The sequence below is a fragment of the Cucurbita pepo genome, unplaced genomic scaffold, assembly GCF_057944985.1.
Source record: "Cucurbita pepo subsp. pepo isolate OVF unplaced genomic scaffold, ASM5794498v1 scafford_5, whole genome shotgun sequence".
NCBI classification, from domain to species: Eukaryota; Viridiplantae; Streptophyta; class Magnoliopsida; order Cucurbitales; family Cucurbitaceae; genus Cucurbita; species Cucurbita pepo.
The window spans coordinates 445,524-465,790 of record NW_028257910.1 but is presented as its reverse complement, the minus strand read 5'-3'; the positions used below and the strand labels follow the sequence as shown (position 1 = coordinate 465,790).

The following is a 20,267-nucleotide window of genomic DNA, read 5'->3' as shown; positions in this document are numbered from 1 at the left end:
AACCATGCAATTCATCAAACATATCGTATAGCCTAGGAATAGAATGTCAATACTTAATAGAGATTTTGTTGATGACTCTATTATCCATGCATATGAGCCAAGTTTCATCTTTCTTTGGTACCAGTAAGACTAATACAGAACATGGACTCAAACTTTCTTATAAATAGCCCTTCCCCATGAGCTCCTTCACTTTCCTTTGAACTTCTTTAGTCTCAGTTAGATTGACTCTATAAGCTAGCTTATTAGGAATGACAACCCCCAGAATGAAGTCTATTTTATGTTCAATATTTCTAAGGGAGGTAGTTCTTTCGGTACTTCATCTTGAAACACGCCATCAAATTCCTGTAAAAGAGATTAAAACACTAGGCAAAGACAAGTTGTTATCGTTAGAGACCAAATATTGGTCCTTGTACATAAGTACAAAGATGGTTTTTTATGAAAACATTGTCCTTCTCACCATAGCCAAACAACTCACTCTCTTTCTTTTTCAATTTCATCTCTTTTTTTCATTTTGTTTTTACTAATTTTTCACTCAATTCTTGTTTTTCTTTCCATCTTTCTCCACAAACATATTCTTTTTTTCTCAAACTTTAATTGATCAACAAATACATTTGCAGAACTCAAAAGTACAAGAGTAGTTCATCTTTTATAAAAGAATGCCTATTCAAATAACCATCATACATGACCTTCCTATCAAATTGCCAAGGTTGACCAAGCAATATGTCTCTAGCAAGCATTGGAAACACATCACAAAGAACTTTATATTTATATTTTTCCAAGGTAAAAGATATTAAAGCTTGAGAAACTACCTTCATTGTTCCCCTATCATTGAGCCATTGAAACTTGTAAGGTTTAGGATGGTGTTGGGTTGAAATTTGTAACATTTTGATCAACATGTGTCACGACCCGATTTTCGAGGCTTCGAAGAATCGAACTCGTGACTAAAAGGACGAAATCGAAAACAAACAAAAATAAAATAAAAGAAAAGAAAAACAAAGTAAAAGGATAAAATTACCAATCAATTAAAACAAAAGAGAAAGAAGATTTGTTTCGAAAATATTACAAAGAAAATTGCAAATGTAAAAATGAAATACAAAATTAAAATCAAATATTTCAAATGGAAAATACAATTATGAAGAAAATTACAAAAGACTCTAAATATGAAAACGAACAAAGGACTCTAAAAGACCGACCAAGACTGACGCTCCGAAACGACACCCCTCTGTGACCGCACAGCTCTCGAACACCTCCCCGTATCGACTGGTACCTGAAAAAAAAATGGGAGAAAGGGGTGATTATAAAAATATACTCAGTAAGCAGCCTACTTGTAGGCTCTTTTCGCATCCTTATCTTGGTAGGTAACCACGATCTTTCTCGGATTTCTAAGGAGAGTGATCTAAGCTACAACTCTCCTTTCTGTATCATAAAAGGCTTGCCCATCTTTTGCAGTGAAATGATCAGTGTCCTGAGGTGAGGCGCGACCTCATAAGCAAATCTGAGGGGATCGTATGGCTGGATCTGAATACGTGACTCTCTCTCTGAACATCATCCGTGGAGGTTAACTGACGACCCTCACACGGGACCATACATCCACAAAACGGGGTGCGACCCCCTATGTGCCGGTCAGCTACTGAGTCATCCTAAGTGGCTCCACGTCCCCCGCTCAGGGACGGGTTTCTACGGCCCAGGAGTCCTGTTCAAAAGACCCCTTAGCTATCACCACTAGGTCTGGGCACCTGTCACACTTCCCTATCCGGATCTGCAAAGCTCAACGATCACCGTACCGGAGCTCTGTCTCGACGGTATGGTATCGGAGGAGAGAGGGAAGTGGAGGTTCTGATGACACTATCTTCACTGCTCAACTCTAACGGGCTACCTACAGTTACCGTGGTGACCTATTATTCTTTCTAGGGTGGAACTTGGTGCCTTAGACTTAGATTCGTGTTTCTCTAGGATTCTCGTGCCTGGTGTCACAAACCTATCGGGTTTGGAATTCTGGGTTCTGGTTCCGCCGATAATCATTTCGCGGGTCTAATTGCACGGTATTCTAGAGGTCCCCCAATCTAGGGTCTCATCTAGCCTACTTAGCCATAAGCGTCCTAATCTAAGCTCATAGTTTCTTCCTATTCATCAAGAAAGATAATATAAGCAATCATCATACAATAGAGTTTACACGCAGCGGTTCATGCAAAATTATCAAACATGCTCAACGGGAAGATAACGTCCATCTTTACCCGGAGCGCAGATTTCACAAGTTTCCCAACCTCCTCATGCATACATACATTATCAGAGTCTCAACCAAAACAGATTTAATACACATTTTGTATCTAGCTTTCCATAATCATCTTATATTTGCAGTTTCTATAATAACACGCTAAGTCCGGCTAGCTAATTTCATAGGTGGTAGCATGCATGCTTGTTCCTAGCGGTTCCTACAAGTACTGCTCGTGGGAATCCAAATGGCTACTTACATGGTTGACGCGTGCCTTCCCAAGCTCGAATTATTTGCCGGAAAAGGTTCAAAAAATTATGGAATTTCCTCGATAGGTCCTAATTCACATAAAAATAGGATCAGAGTTGAAATCGGTGCGAAAAACAAGCAAACGGAGGTCAAACGAAGGGAAAAAGATCACCCACGCGCTTACACGCGCCTGCACGCGCTCTGGAGGGTGTTTTACGCGCGGCTTTCTACGCGCGCGTGTCCACGCGCTTCTTTCTGTGTAGTCGCGGGTCGAGATGGGTCGGTTCGGATAGGTCGGAGCGGTCTCGGGCGGTTCGGTTCGCGTGCGGAGCGCCGGTTCGGACTCGGGCCGACCCGGTTGCGCACGCCTGATGCATTTCTCCAGCCCGCGGTCGCCACGTGTCAGTCGTCGGTCCTACCGCGCTCCTCCGTACGGCGGCTGACGCGTGGCGGCGATGCCTTCTCTCTCCTGCATTTTTTCCAAATTTTCCAGAAACCGTGAGTTTTGCGTTTTCGATCCATTTTCTTCCGATTTTCTTATCTTTCAATCCGTAATCCATATCAACAAAGTTTCTTCACGAAAGTTGTAGATCTCATATTCTACTCCCTCGAAAGAATTTCCTTAAATTTTTCTGATGATCACAGATCTTATTATTTGAGTTCAAATTCGGAGAAAAATACGAGTTCTTACCGAAAATCACGTTATCTTTAAACTCCGATTTCGAACGCCGATCTTGGCCGCCTCCACTCCAGAACTTAACCAGATAGCGCTGTTGAGGGTAAGAGTCCAAGGATCAACCCAAAACGTTGCTAGCACACGAAAATCTTGATGACTTCTCAATGTAGATACTCGTGGACTAACCTGAAGTTCTTGAACGTTTTGTCGAAATAGGAAGGTGTGATTCGTGAGAGCACCTTGCCTCGAGCTATTTGACGGTTTAGATTGGGGACTCGGTTCTCTGGCGTCGGTTCTGATCCGATCTCCTATGGCGATTTATCATCTCTGTTCTTCCTCTCTCCCAAACCCTAACTTCTTCTCCTTTCTCCATTCTCTCTCTTTTTCTTTTCTTTTCTCTCTCTTTCTTCTTGGAGCCCAAACAACTAGACCCCTTGGATAAGAGTAGGGGCAAAATGACCATTTTGCCCCTATGTTGTTATTTTTATTTTATTTATTTATTCATCTAAAAATTCGGGTATTACAACATGGTACTTAGTACATTGGTGCAACTTTCACTATCAATGACAAGACTACAAGAAGTCTCCTTGACTAAAATACCGTGTGTGAAATAGGTTATCTCTTTGATCATCAACATCATTGCCTACGTTCCCACGACGTTGTAGTGTCTTGTACCTACACAATTCGACCATCTTTATACCTCAGTATTCAAAAATAGTAAATTTGCTGACAGTGAAGAAAAGCGCAAGGGACGACGTGAATACGAGTATCTTACTGTAGGTATGCTCGAAGTCATGGACTGAAAAGGAATGGTAGAATAATTGCGCGAAGAAAATACTTCTTTCACTACTTTTTAACCATATTTATGATGGTAGGGCTAAAAAAGAATGGTAGCATAATTGTAAACTTGACCTAATATATTAATTAACTTTGATGTGTTGAAACCCTATCAAATATAAAACTTAAAAAACGAGGACACGTCCGTAATTTTCAAAATTTTGAAAGTATATGAAGATACTATTTATTTTTGAAGTTTAGAGATTTATTAGACACAAATTTTGTAAATATTTGTGGTCCCCTAGTCTAGTGGTTAGGACATTGGACTTTGAATAGAAATTGACAATTCAATTTTGGAACTAAAAGGTAGGTGATAAAATAATGATTATACATTCAATAAAACATAACAAATAATGTCAAATATATGGGCATTTGGTCTAGTAGTATAATTCTTGGAATTGCGCCTCTTTAAATCTAGACAAATGATATTATTGTGTTGCGTTCCCATGCAATACCAAACCCAAAATAATATTGCTCTCAAAATCTATTTTGAAAATCATTCCCCTTTTTAAATCTAGACAAATGATATTATTGGGTTGCTTTCCCATGCAATACCAAACCCAAAATAACATTGCTCACAAACTCTATTTTGAAAATCTCTCTGCTTTTTTTTTTTTTTTTCATAGAATCTTGAGTGACTGTCGCTCAATGCAAAGTTTGCTGCTAAGAAAAGTGCGATTGTGACACCTTGCATGCATTATTCAAGTCTAAAATTGGTAGGAATAGAGATCTTATTTGGTGGCACTAGGGGAGCTTCCAGCTAGCATCTAGTAGTAGGCACATGTAGATTTACAAAGAGACCTGAGAGGCTACTCGAGAACGAGGGCTTCAACATACCTGTTTTATCAACTCTAAAGCGAGATAGACGAGGCAGCCTAACCTATCTACAAATAGCGCGATGGATAGATGGACCCTAGAATAACATATGTACAAATAGCGTGATGGATAGATGGACCCTAGAATAACAGAACATGAGGTTAGGTACACAATGAAACCATAAGTTAACCCCGTGGGGGTGACCTTGCACCTTTAGATTAAGTGTGTTTAGGGGATGAGACTTGATGAGCCCAATGAGACTAAAACCCTTACAACGTCAAACTAGGTGTCTTTAGGGTATAAGACTTGATGAGCCCAATAAAGCTAGAACTGAACCATGACTCCTTATATTTTGCCCGCTCATGGAGCATGATGAGCACATAGTTTGAGAATCCTAATTAGGAGGAGATGAGATGAGAGCTTATAAGTAAGTTACTTACTAAGTATTTTTTATACTCACTTTTGCTATACTTTATTTTTTAGGTGAATCATAGGCCACCGATAGTAAGACCACTTACTTGGTTGGCCTAGGCCAAAGCTACTACGACCCTTTAATGCTAGTTTAACATTGGTCTCTAAAATTAAATTCTATCTAGGAGTCCAATATCATAAATTAGAACTCTAATATGAGAATTGGCTCACGTAGTTTTGCATAAAATAATTTAAACTAGCTACGTCTAATTATGCATAAATACTTTAAACTTACTCCAAAAATATTGATCTTAAATGCTTCCTAATAATTGAAACTAGAAGCAAAGGTTTGATTGTATCAAATCTAAGCTGAATCAGTCAAAATGCAACCTTGAGCGATAAAAAAGTGTACTCTTCGATTGACTCAAACCGTTCAATGAGGATGATAAAATAACATGGGGGCAGGGCTCCCTTCTATAGTCGAGGTCACCCTACCACTTCTCAACTTTAGCAGCAATGTCAGACAAAGTTTCCATCTTTTTGTTCTTTTGGTTATTACAATAATAATGTCATTTAATCAATAAAATAAATAACATGAATTTAAATAAAATAAATAAATAATAAAATAAAATATTTTTCTATTCTAGCCTAAGGACTACAAAAACAAAATATATGTATCTACCCTAGCTTCAGTCTCATGGCCGTCACTACGACGTAGTCATCCGTACATAAATGTTTTACCTTTATGTAGTCATACCTTGAATATTTTTGTTCAAAAAGAGACTAAAAATAATATAACATATTAACAGACTTATTAAAAGAAAAGAAAGAAGGCATACTGTAACGTGTTTAATATATATATATATGTGTGTGTGTATTAAAATAAAAATAACAAAATAAAGAAAAAAAAAATGACCACCTCCTTTAATCTCTCGGTCCATCCCCTAAAATATCTCCTTCATTTAGTATCAATAATTCACCAAAAACAGAAATAGAAAGAAAATATTTTTCTGGAGGAAAAAAAATGCATATAATGGAGAGAGGGTTATACACTAATGGAGAGATCGGGAAGGAAGGCAGATAATGGAGAGATGGTAGGCAGAAGAGAGAGATGTCATTTGAAAAGGTTAGTATTGAGATGGTAGGCAGAAGAGAGAGATGTCATTTGAAAAGGTTAGTATTCATATTTACCTTTTCCTTTCTAAGAAGGATATTAGCAATTATTTAGATCTGAGTTAGAAATTTAGAAATTATCCGTGAATGATCTGAATTAGAAATTATCTATCCTAACCAGAGTACATTAAATTTGGTCTAGGAATAGATAGATAAGAAATAGAGGAAGATAGGGAGATAAGAAAGAGAGGATAGATAAGAAAGAGAGGAAGATAAGGAGATAAGAAAGAGAGGAAGATTGGGAAAAGGAAGATCTGGAAGACATATTCAAATAAAAAGAAAGAACAAGATTTGGAAAAATGATGAAAATGAAGATAGGTAAAACATATTCAAATAAAAAAAGAAACTAAGATTTGGAAAACAGGATGAGAAGGAAGATAGGGAAAAAGAAGATTTGGAAAACATATTCAAATAAAAAAAAAAAAAGACTTGGCCAAAAGTAAAAGGAAGATCTGGAAAACATATTCAAATAAAAAAAAACCTAAGATTTGGGAATAGTAAAGCCAAAAAAAAATATGGGAATAGAATTAAACTGCTGAACAAAATTAAACTATTTGGAAAACAGGATGAGAAGGAAGATAGGGAAAAGGAAGATTTGGAAAACATATTGGAAAACATATTCAAATAAAAAAAAAAGATTTGACCAGAAGATTTGACCAGAGGAAGATCTGGAAAACATATTCAAATAAAAAAAAACCTAAGATTTGGGAATATGCGGAACAAAATTAAACTATTTAGATATAGGAGTAAAATTAAACCCCTTCGAATAAACGGCTTAAAAGAATTATAAAGAATTATAAAGAATTATAGAGAGTGATTAAAACAATTAGATTTAAATTGCTTAAAATAATTAGATATGGAGGTAGAATTGAATGACTCAAAAGAATTAGAGTTCAAAGAAAAAAAACAAAAGAGAGAAGATTTTAGGAAAGAAAAGAAAATTAGAACGGGTTGAAAATAGCAAGTGATGTTCAAATACTGTAAACATAATTAAAATATATGAAATAAGTGAGGAAAGGAAAATGGAAAATATGAGAAATTATTATATTTGTACCTATACGATATAACATTAAAGGTTGAATTATACAAGCCACTTGAAATATTAATAATATTGACATATTATTAATTTAAGTTTTAAGTTTTATTGTCCTATATAATTTAGAAACAATGAAAACATGGAATTCGATTTTTATTGAGACCGTTTAGAGCCGTATTTCACACGGTTTGTTAGATTATTAATTAAAATGTGAAATACTAACAAAAGGTGACGAACGATGTGATAGGAAGCAAACCCATATAAAGAAACAGTAAGAGTTTAACCACTTAACCCAAGGTGATCGCATGGTGGATTAGTACGACCAAGACTTCATGAGATTGAGAAGGTTTGCACCGTCTTTAGCTTATCTTAGGATCAATAAATGAAGCCTTAGCTATCAAATCTCATGGTGGATTAGTGCGATCACCTTGGATAAGGCTAGAATTGATCCTAAGTATGTTCTAGGAACATGGTTTATAAATTAACATAGGCTTATACATTATATCATGGAGTAGCACCGTCTTTAGGAAACCCAAAGGAATTTCTAAAATACTATTATCCAAAGGAAATCCATATAAAGAAACCCAAAAGCCTTTCTAAACCCAAATACTTGAGAAGGGTCATTGACGTTAACTTAGAGGGGCATTTCAAGAATTGAACTCGGGACCTCTTACACCAAAATAAAACAAAATATTGTTTTATTGAATATATAATCATTACTTTTTTTTAATAAAGAAAGAGAGTATTGAAATCTAGGAAAATGGAGGAATTTCCTCCTTATATTTATATTAAGATACTTTCTCACTTGTTTGACTCTTACTTTTAGTAATGGAATTTGTTGATAATAAGATTTGGAAGAAAAAAGAATAAACTTTAAATTACTACTCACAAACATAAAATAGGTCGAGATTTGAGCTTATGTTACTAAATTCAAAGTTCAATGTCCTAATCACTAGACCATGGGACCAAAAATATTTACAAAATTTGTGTGTAATAAATCTCTGAACTTAATAAAATAAATAGTATCTTTATATATTTTAAAAACTTTGAAAATGATTGATGGGTTCTCCCTTCTTTTTTTAGTTTTGTATTTGATAGGGGTTCAAGATATTAAAATCAATTAATATATTAGATCAGTTTACAATTATTCTACCATTCTTATTCAACCCAACCATCATAAATATGGTTAAAAAGGCACTTAAAGAAGTATTTTCTTTGTCCAATTATTCTACTATTCTTTTTCAGCCCATGATGATAAGAATCAAGGTGTTCCAAATGTTCCAACTGTACCTATTACACCATCTAAGGTCAAGAAGATTCAACAAGCATTCATACTTCATTTACAAAATTGGATAGACTCGGTTCAACCATCATTTCATGTGTTACAAGGTGATTGAATTGAGGAATGACCATTTGGAGCTTTAGAAGTGATTATTTGCACGATTGAAGAGCGAATGAAGTTGCAAGTATCATTTTATGAGTTGTTAGAAAACATTATTTATTATTTTTAATTTCATAAAGTTTGTAATGGTCAAATTGACCTAGTCTTTTGTGGGGATTTAGAAGGGGATCATGATTGAATCACTACCACTAACTTCTTTTGTGGAGAGACGGTAAATAAAATTAGAGTGTGAACGAATGAAATTGAGATCTCAAATTGAGACTTTCACCCTTAGAAATCCGAGCATCATCCTTGCCATTTCTAAGTTTCAAGCAATTCTTGTTGTAGATTTCATTTGAGCCATTCAATCAAGCCTTGGTTAGGTTGGATTGTGGAGTGACTCAATTTAGAACAAGGTTCCAAATCTTGCTTCTAGATCTTCGTTCTTAATAATCTAATTCTAGCCTTATCTTTTGGTTGATAGGAATTTTGTATAAGGAGGTGTTAATTTCATTTATTCAATGGTTCTTGCTTCAACAAAAGCTTGGATCGTTGGGGTTTGGATTAGGGTTGCCTTATCACATGAATCCAACCATACCCATGATAAGATACTCGCATTCACATTGTGCCTTGCACTTTTTTTCACTGTCAGCAAACTTAAAATTTGTTAATACTAAGGTACAAAGATAGTGGCATTGTGTAGATGCGTACAAGACAGTACAACGGCGTGGGAGCGTAAAGCAAGCCAATAGGAACTCATCATAGTTGAGATCTAAATGGAGGAGTGACAGAAAAAATGGAGTCAAAAGATCTCGAGAAGAAAGAGAAAGGTAGACAGAAAGACTCGTGAATCAGGCGAAGAAGACAACGGGATATGGTCAGATTTGGTTTGAACTTCGGCCACCCATCACTATAGACAACCCACAACCCATCATTCCTTTCGGTTGGTGACCCATTTGCTACCCACGACTCAAACAAGACTCACTAAGGAAGTTGCCAAAGAAAATTTGGAGAAAATCGAACACAAGAAGCTTTCTTAGAAAATACGTATGGAAATCACTTGAATTTAAATATATACCCTAAGTCAAATGTGAATTAATGGTACATGAAAGAAAAATATTAAGAATCGTGAGGTAAGGGAAAAACTAGACGTTTTGCTAAAAAATTAAGTAACATTAAATTAACCCCATAAATAAGCTCCGCTTCTTATTAAATTTTAATACTCGACATATTATTCTGAGTTAACCCAACGTATGAAATTTGGTAGCCATTGAATATTCCTAAGATGGTAAACTGAGAGGAGGTTTAAAATGACCATAATGCCATTCGCCCAAAATAACCTCGTTTTACAACTTTTGAGACATTAAGTAACATGGAACTGTATAGACGACCTTGAAAGGGGGTTATCAAGTTACTAGTAAGTTTTCACGCCCATCGAATCACGTTAGGTTGTTCTTTAATGTTTACCTAAATTAAAAACTAATGAGTTTTGATGCTACTCCATGATATAATGTATAAGCCTATGTTCATTTATAGACCATGTTCTAAGAATACCTATGTAACGACCCAAAAAAAAAAAAAAGAAAAAAAAGAAAAAAAAAAGAGATAATAATAAGAATAAGTAAATAATAATTAAAAAAAAAAAAAAAAAAAAAAAAAAAAAAAAAAAGTAAATTAACACTCTCTCTCTCTCCACCTTCCCCAAATATCTCCCCGACACCTCCTACAACTGCAAAATGATCTGGAAAAAAAAAAAAACGAAACAGAAACAAGAAATGGCCGATTTTGAGAAGGGAAAAATAAGAGAAAGAAAGAGATGAGACTAGAGGGTTGTGTCAGAAGAGACATTATGATGGATTTAGAGGGACCTCATGCATATTGTATGTTCATAAGCATAGGGCTACTTCCCCTAGAGATGATGAGTGCGGACGCGCACAGGTGCGAACGCACACAGATGAGGGTGTTCATGAGGCGCATGACACTATGGGGTTCCGCTGACCTCCGGACGTCGCAACAGATTAGCTTGACCAGAGGGTCTAGGGGGTGTGCGAGCGCCCTGGGGATTCACACTCGCACGTGTGAGTCGTGTGTAGGGAAGTACTACACATCCAATTTGTCCGAGACTAGAGGCCACCCCTAAGATGATTAGAGATAGGTCCCTAAATCATGATTGCATGTGTTTGCATGGTCCCTATAGCGGGGCCACTTACTGAGTATTCTTTGAAATACTCAGGCCGTGTGCCACATCATTTTTCAGGTAAAGGCAAGGCGCACTTGTACGGAGGACAGCGGCATCGCGAGCAGAGACTGTGGCACGTGCATAGGGTAGATTCATATTTAAATTTCTAGTCTTAAGTTAGAATAGGTTGTTTTGCATTTCATTGTTTTAAATTATTTTGTATTTGTTTTTGTTTTCTCTAAATTTCAGTATTTCATATTTAAACACGTAAGACCATGGCTGTGTTTTCTAGAGAAGAGGTTGTTTTAAATGTTTTTTTGAAGTTTACGTTATCAATTATGTTCATGTAAGACTTATATTTCCGCATTATAGAAGAGCATGAGACGTTAGTAGCGACTCTAAATATGTGGAAATTTAGGGTCGTTACAGTTGGTATCAGAGCTCTAGGTTTTAGATTCTATAGACTAGCCTACAATGTAGGCTTGGCACGTTCCATGGTCCCAACGTCGATGCCCTGTCACCGTCTGGTACGCCTTGCACAAGATAAGAAAAAAAAAAGAAACATTTTCAAACTTGCATGCATTTTTATGTTAATGTTATTGAAATTGTTGTGATATTTCACGTATTTATTTAAGAGCATGATGTGATGTGTTGCATGCTGAGTGATTTTGTTTGCAATATGATGTGAACTTAGTAGATGTGATGCATAGCATAATTTCATAGGTAATGAGCCTTAGACTTAAGAGATGCTATCTTGGTTTCTAGAACCATGCTGCCCAGACCATGCGAAAGAGTAAGACGAGGAAGAGGACTACCTCCTATTAGAGATAGAGGACGAGGTGAGACTGAAGTGAGCTCACCTCGAGAGGGATCAGAGACAGGGTTTGAATTAGAACCCTTATTGTATGTATGGTCGGAAAGCAGCCCCTGAGAGGGTAGACGCAGTAACTAAGGATAGAGTAAAGAATGACCAAACAATATTAGCCGACCGAACTCTAAGCATAGTCCTACTAGTAGTAAAGATGACCGACTTCGACGTAGTACTAGGCATGGATTGACTAGCTGCAACCCATGCTATTATAGAATGTCGCAAAAAAAAAAGTGATATTCTCACCATCGGTGCGACCTAGCTTTAAATTTAAAGGCACAAATGTCGGGGCTACTCCAAAGGTAGTCTCGATGATGAAAGCAAAGAGATTAGTCCAACAAGGCGGTTGAACTATATTAGCATGTGCCATAGATGTAAGAGGAAAAGAAAAGACTCTAGAAAACATGTTCATCGTAAATGAGTTCCAAAATGTGTATCCGGATGACCTACCGGGAATACCCCCTTCCTGAGCAGTCGACTTCATCATCGAACTCGAGCGGGGAACTGGGCCTATTTCTAAAGCACCCTATCGCATGGCGCTAGCAGACTTGAAAGAACTCAAGGTGCAATTACAAGACTTACGGGATAAAGGGTTCATTCGACCTAGCATATTCCCCTAGGGTGCGCCAGTGTTGTTTGTTCAGAAGAAAGATGGATTGATGCGTTTGTGCATCGATTACAGAGAGTTAAATAAGAGAACCATAAAGAACAAATACCCTCTGCCTAGAATAGAAGACTTATTCGATCAACTAAGAGAAGCAACAATATTTTCTAAGATAGACCTGCGGTCAGGTTATCATTAAATAAAGAGTAAAGAAAAAGACGCACGAAAGACAGCATTTAGGACAAGGTATGATCGCTATAAGTTCGTGGTATGTCATTTAGCCTCACCAATGCTTTAGCTGTGTTAATGGAGTTAATGAACCGAGTGTTCAAGGACTGTCTAGACACTTTTGTGATCGTGCTCATTAATGACATCCTTGTGTACTAAAAAACAGACTTGGAACACCAACAACACCTCTAAAAAGTCCTAGCCACCCTAAGAGAGAACAAGTTGTATGCCAAGTTCTCAAAGTGTGAATTTTGGTTACGATAAGTCTCTTTCTTAGGATACGTGGCGACAAAGGGTGGAGTTTCCATAGGTCCTACTAAGGTCAAAGCGGTCACGAAGTAGGAACGCCCAACTTCAGTAACATCAGTACAGAGTTTCTTGGGACTAGCGAGATACTATTGAAGGTTCTTGTAGGACTTCGCTAGAATAGCCTCGCCTTTGACACAGCTAACGAGAAAAGGGGTACCATTTATATGAAATGATGCTTGTGAGGCAAGCTTCCAAAACCTAAATAGAGATTGGTAACCGTCCCGGTATTCACGGTTCCCAAGATCTCAGAAGAGTATGTAATCTATAGTGATGCCTTCAAAGAATGGACTAGGATGTGTGTTAATGCAACACGTTAAAGTTGTTGCATACGTGTCCCGTCAACTAAAAGAATACGAAGATAATTACCCTACCCACGATTTGGAGTTGGCCGCTGTAGTGTTCGCGCTGAAAATTTGGTGACACTACTTGTATGGAGAGAAAATTCAAAGTTTAACCAAACCACAAGATTTTATATATTTCTTCACCCAGAAAGAGTTAAATATGAGACAGAGAATGTGGTTAGAATTGGTGAAGGACTCGATGTAGATATCCAGTACCACTCTGGAAAAGCAAATGTGGTCGCAGACGCTTTGAGTAGAAAGGTGGCCCACTCTTCGGCCCTCATTACGAGGGAAGTAAGGGTACAAAGAAAATTTGAGGGAGCCAACATAGTTGTAGCGACCGAGAGAGTCATGGCACAACTGGCCCGACTTACAGTGCAACCTACACTTAGGCAAAGAATGGTTACCTCCCAACGAGAGGATCCAAACCTACAGAAAGTCTTAAGCCAGCTAGCTGAGAGTCTAGTAATGGATTCTCAAAGACCTCAGATGAAGGGCTATTGTATCAGGGACGCCTATATGTCTCGACAATAGAGGAGCTAAGGAATGAAATACTAACGAAGGTCACAACTCGCCATTTGTCATGCACCAAGGAGATACAAAGATGAATTTAAAACAACACTTTCGATGGAAGAGCATGAAGAGGGATGTGGCCGAGTTTGTGAGCAAGTGCTTAGTTTGTCAACAAGTGAAAGCTCCTAGATAAAAGGCGGCGGGGTTGTTGCAGCCCTTAAGCATACTAGAGTGGAAGTGGGAAAGCATAGCAATGGACTTCATAGTAGGATTACCCAAAACGCTTAAAGGCTATACAATGATCGGGTAGTTGTCGATAGGTTGACCAAGTCGGCACACTTCCTGCCTGGGAAAGCTACATATACAGTTGACAATTTGGCAAAGCTGTATGTGAAAGAAGTAGTAAGACTACATGGAGTCCCAGTATCTATAGTGTTGGATCGGGACCCACGCTTTACATCAGCGTTCTAGCTCAAACTTCAAAAAGCGCTGGGTACCCGCCTCAACTTTAGTATCGAATTTCACCCCCAAAAAGATGGACAAACGGAGTGTTTAAACAAAATTCTAGAGGACATGTTATGCGCTTGAGTACTAGATTTTAAGGGAAGTTGGGATTCCAAACTCCACCTGATGGAATTCTCGTATAATAATAGCTTCCAAGCAACTATTGGAATGACACCGTTTGAGGCTCTGTATGGAAAACGGTGTAGGTCCCCACTATGTTGGGACGAAGTAGGCGAGAGAGAGTTAGTAGGACCCAAGATGGTTTGACTCACCAATGAGGCTGTCTAGAAAATTCGAGCGAGGATGCGTACCGTTCAAAGTAGACAGAGAAGCTACGCCAATGTAAGTAGAAGCCTGGAGTTTGAGATAGGAGACCCAGTATTCCTCAAGGTGACACCTATGAAAGGTGTCTTGAGGTTCAGACGTAAGGGCAAGTTAAGTCCTAAATTCATTGGACCATTCGAGATCCTAGAGCGAGTTGGTCTAGTAGCGTATAAGTTAGCCCTATCTCTAGCCCACTTAGGAGTACACGATGTATTTCACATGTTGAGGCTGAGGAAGTACATTACGGACCCTATCCACGAAATAGACTACGAACCACTCCAACTCAATGAAGATCTGAGCTACGAGGAAAAACTAGTAAAAATCTTAGCTAGAGAAGTAAAAACCTTAAGCAACAGGAATATTGCGTTCGTTAAGGTACTAGGGCGGAATCACCACAGCGAGGAAGCCATGTGGGAGAGTGACGACGAAATAAGAGAAAAATACCCCGAGCTAGTACAAGAGTTTGAGACTTTTGAGGATGAAAGTTTTTTTTAGGGGTAGATAATGTAACGACCCGAAAAAAAAAAAGAAAAAAAAAAGAGATAATAATAAGAATAAGTAAATAATAATTATAAATAAAAAATAAAAAATAAAAAAGTAAATTATCACTCTCTCTCTCCACCTTCCCCAAATATCTCCCCGACACCTCCTACAGTGCAAAATGATCTGAAAAAAAAAAAAAAAAAACGAAACAGAAACAAAAAATGGCAGATTTTGAGAAGGGAAAAATCAGAGAAAGAAAGAGGAAAGATCACAGATTTTGGGAGAGAAAATTGGAGATGGCCTTCAGTTCAAGCAGATTTAATAGGAATGGGAAGAGATGGAAAAGTAATCGGTAAGTTAGATCTTCTTTTCTTTTATCTTTTTGTCAGAGATAGAAAAGTTATGTTAGATCTCTTTTAAAATTATTTAAATTTTTTGATATCGGATAGAAAATCAAAATTGATTGAAAATGGTTTTGTGAATTGCATCTAAATTGAATCATCATTTTTAGGAGAGAATAAAATCATAATTGATGGATGCATAAGTCTTTCTACTTAGGAAAATTAAAATAGATTGAAAATGACTTATCGAATTGGACAGTCTTTTCGGAAAGAGGAGAAAACATAATAGATTGAAAATAGCTTCAGTTTAGTTTTTAGGAAAGAGAAGAAAGATAGTAGAAAATAGAATACCAAATGGCTTTTGTCAATGAGAGTAGTTTTTAGGAAAGAGAAGAAAAAAAAGATTGAAAATGGCTTCTGTTAATTGATAGTCATACTAGTAACGAGAAAACAGAATTGATTGAATATTATTTTATAATTGCATAGTCATTCGTATGAAAGAAAAAGAAGACAGAGAGAGGAGAAACAAAAGTGGTACAACAGCGAAAAGGAAAATGGAACAGGTGAGAAATTATTATTATCTGTAACAAGAGAATATAATATTATAACAAACCATAGTTGGATTGAAGGATTGAAGCACCATGAAATAATATTGACATGTTTTCAATTTAAGTTTTACTACCCAACCAAAATTTAGAAACAATGAAAACGTGGAATTCGATTTTTACTGAGACCGTTTTAGAGCTGTATTTCACATTGTTAGTTGGATTATTAATTAAAATGTGAAATGCTAACGAAAGGTGACAAACGGTTTGATATGAAGCGAACTCTAGCAACCTTTGGAGCAGCTCACGAGGAACGGGAGCTTACGTTAATTAAATTAGGGAATACTTCGGCTAAGGCCAACCAGGTAAGTGGTCTTACTACAGGATAGACTAAAAATTGTATGAGTTACGATGATGTATGAACTATGTCATACAATGCGGTATGTGAGTTATGATGATGTATGAGTTATGATGATGTGTGAGTTACGATACTTGATGATGTGCTCAGTATATATATATTTTGAAGAATGTCGTACTTGATATGTTTGATGTACTTTATAGCAATATGATGAGTATGATGATTGCGTGACGTTTACCTTAATATGATGATGTTTTCCATATTGAGCATGCTATATGATGATGAGTGCCATATTGCATCATGTCGTTAGATCGACATAGGACACAACCCTAAGAGCGTGAAAATGATATTAATATAAATATCTACGAGTATCTGTTACCTAGAGTAACAAAGAGATGAGACTAGAGGGTTGTGTCAGAAGAGACATTATGATGGATTTAGAGGGACTCATGCATATTGTATGTTCATAAGCATAGGGCTACTTCCCCTAGAGATGATGAGTGCGGACGCGCACCGTATGATGAGCGCGAATGCGCACAGGTGCGAACGCACACAGATGAGGTTGTTCATGAGGCGCATGACACTATGGGGTTCCGCTGACCTCCGGACGTCGCTACAGATTAGCTTGACCAGAGGGTCCAGGGGGTGTGCGAGCGCCCTGGGGATTCACACTCGCACGTGTGAGTCGTGTGTAGGGAAGTACTACACATCCAATTTGTCCGAGACTGGAGGCCACCCCTAAGATTATTAGAGATAGGTCCCTAAATCATGATTGCATGTGTTTGCATTTGCATGGCCCCTATAGCGGGGCCACTTACTGAGTATTCTTTGAAATACTCAGGCCGTGTGCCACATCATTTTTCAGGTAAAGGCAAGGCGCACTTGAACGGAGGACGGCGGCATCGCGAGCAGAGACTGTGGCACGTGCATAGGGTAGATTCATATTTAAATTTCTAGTCTTAGTTAGAATAGGTTGTTTTGTATTTCATTGTTTTAAATTATTTTGTATTTGTTTTTGTTTTCTCTAAATTTCAGTATTTCATATTTAAACACGTAAGACCATGGCTGTGTTTTCCAGAGAAGAGGTTGTTTTAAACGTTTTTTTGAAGTTTACGTTATCAATTCTGTTCATATAAGACTTATATTTCCGCATTATAGATGAGCATGAGACGTTAGTAGCGACTCTGAGTATGTGAAAATTTAGGGTCGTTACAACCTAGGATCAATTGAATATCATGGTAAATAAGTTGCTAGGATTCAAACCCAAAAGTGACTGTTATCTCCCATCACGCGGTGTGCGACAATGCCCCTATTCTTTTTTTCTGTGGGATGCCCTACACTATGTATCATGAGCAAGATGATGAGGATGGTCTCCTATTTCCCTTACTTAGATGAGATACATGCATCTGAATTTACAATCTGGATGAGATGATCGTGATAGCACCACTCATGTGTTTAAGGGAAGAGAACTAAAGATTACTTTAGAAAAAAGTTTTTAGGATCAGTAAGTGACAGGTAAGATTATAAGCTCTAAGTGCCAAGACCCTGAAGACACAATAAAAGATAACATCCTAGCTTAAGGTTGCCATTAAGAGCCTACAAGTAGGCTACTTATTGACTTTTTATTCACTCCATGTTTACATTTTTTTTTCAGGCTTGGAGTTGGTTGTGGATGGGAGCGAACTTTGGAGCGTGGTGATAAGACAATCATAATCTAAGCCCAACCATTGAAGTTTTTGTTGAATACAAAACCCTTGAATCAAAGAAATTAACTCTTCCTATACAAAATTTGGAACAGCCAAAAGATGAGGCTAAAAGTAGATTACTTCTTAAGATCAAAGATCTATAACCACGATTTGATACATTGTTCCAAGTTAAGTCACTCTACAATTGAACTTGATCAAGGCTTGATTGAATGACTCAGATGCAATCTACAGCAAGAACGACATGAAACTTAGAAATGACAAAGATGATGCTCAAAGTTCTAAGGATGAAAGTCCCAATTTGAGAGTTAAATTTCATTCATCAAAATCTGCCTTTTACATAATAATTTGTGGGTATTTATAGTCTTTCCACAAAACAAACTTTCAATTGTTCAAATGCCCACTAAATGGCCATTCCTTAATCGAATCAACTTGTATCACATGGATGGAGGCTGAATCGAGCCTATTCAATTTTGACGATGAAGATTGAATGCTTATTGAATAATTTTGGTCTTGGATCGTGTAATAGATCTAGCTGAAACACTTGGAACACTATGATACTTATCAGAGGGCCATAGACTAACCTTCATTTTAACTTAGTATATGTAACAGCCCAAGCTCACCGCTAGCAGATATTATCTCTTTAGGCTTTTCCTTTCAAATTTCCCCTTAAGTTCTTACGGTTTCCACACCCTTATAAAGAATGTTTTGTTTCCGTCTCCAACAAATGTTGGATCTCACAATCCGCCCTCCTTCCGGACCCATCATCCTCACTAGCACTCATTCCTCTCTTCAATCGATGTGGGAACTCACAATCACCCCCCTTTGAGGCCCAGCATCCTTGCTGATACTCGTTCCTCTCTCCAATCAATGTCGGATCTCAAAATCTACCCCTTTTCGTGGCCCAGCATCATCGCTGGCACTCGTTCCTCTCTCCAATCGATGTGGGATCTCACAATCCACCCCCTTTGGGGCCCAGCGTCGTCGCTAACACTCGTTCCTCTCTCCAATCGATGTGGGATCTCACAATCCACCCCTCTTTGAGTTTCAGCTTTCTCACTGGCATACCACCCAGTTTCTTACTCTGATACCATTTGTGACAATCCAATCCTCTTTGCGCTTTCCTTTTCAGACTTTCCCAAAAGGTTTTTAAAATGTGAGCGGCTAGGGAGAGGTTTTCACACCCCCCTCTTCAATGAATTTGAGATCTAACAATTCATCCTCCTTGGGAGCCCAATGTCCTTGCTAGCACTCTTTCCTCTCTCCAATATATGTGAGATCTCACAATTCACCCGTTCAGGGCCCAGCGATTGTACCACATTCACTCCCGAGTGAGGCAAGCAAATTTGGATTCGTGTCACCTACGGGCCAAGTAATGTATGCTCAAACCTCTGGCCCGATTTTGAGAAGAAGGTTTTAGAAAACAAGGGCAGATAGATCTTCGAAATAGATTTTGTAAGAAAATTTGAAATAAGGTTTTGGAAGCAATTTTATAGGCTATAAGCGAGAAAGGTAATACAATAGCTTAGATAGTATATTACTTCCGATAGGAAGAACTAACGATTAGTCACATCCCTCTGTAGTACATTTTTAGGCGATTTAGGTATGGCAGGCCTAGACATGATTTCGCCGAACAATCATACAAATTTTGGCTTAGTCGAGTTGACATTTAGTTGCATCCCCCTATAGTACATTTTGAGGCTATTGAGGTCTGGCCTGGATATAGTTTCGCCGAACAGTCATACAAAAGAAAATACAATAATACGATAATATAACAAGAAATCAAATAAAGAGTTGGCATTGCATGGACATGTGGCCATTCAGCTATACGCCTTGGACGAGCATGACCGTAACATCATCCCCCACCTAATTGGTTGACATTCTTGCAATGTTATAGGCTATAACCTAGAAAAGCAACACAAAGGCTTAGATAGCATATAACTTCGGGTAGTAAGAATTGACGATTATGTCCAATCCAATTGGATCGGTGAGGTCAGGTTCAAGTAAAGCAATTTAGGTCGGTTAACTAAAACCATCTTCTTCCTCACGATACCAACTACTCACCTACACTATGATTCTCCTTCAACCAGTCACTATACTCGCTCCACGAGCAATGATTGTGTAACACATGTCTGAGAAATTAGTGTTTTGCCCATTTTGCCCTCCATGCCTAATT

General features: G+C 37.7%; 1 long non-coding RNA gene across 1 annotated transcript; it reads right to left on the bottom strand.

Annotated features, from left to right (window-relative positions):
• Positions 1-998: 998 nt before the first annotated feature.
• LOC111779911 (uncharacterized) lies at positions 999-3,659 on the bottom strand. The gene is made up of 5 exons (XR_015414764.1): positions 3,324-3,659; positions 3,153-3,231; positions 2,638-2,930; positions 2,472-2,550; positions 999-1,267 (listed from the first exon to the last, which is right to left on the bottom strand). It is a non-coding gene; the product is annotated as an uncharacterized LOC111779911 (long non-coding RNA).
• Positions 3,660-20,267: the final 16,608 nt, after the last annotated feature.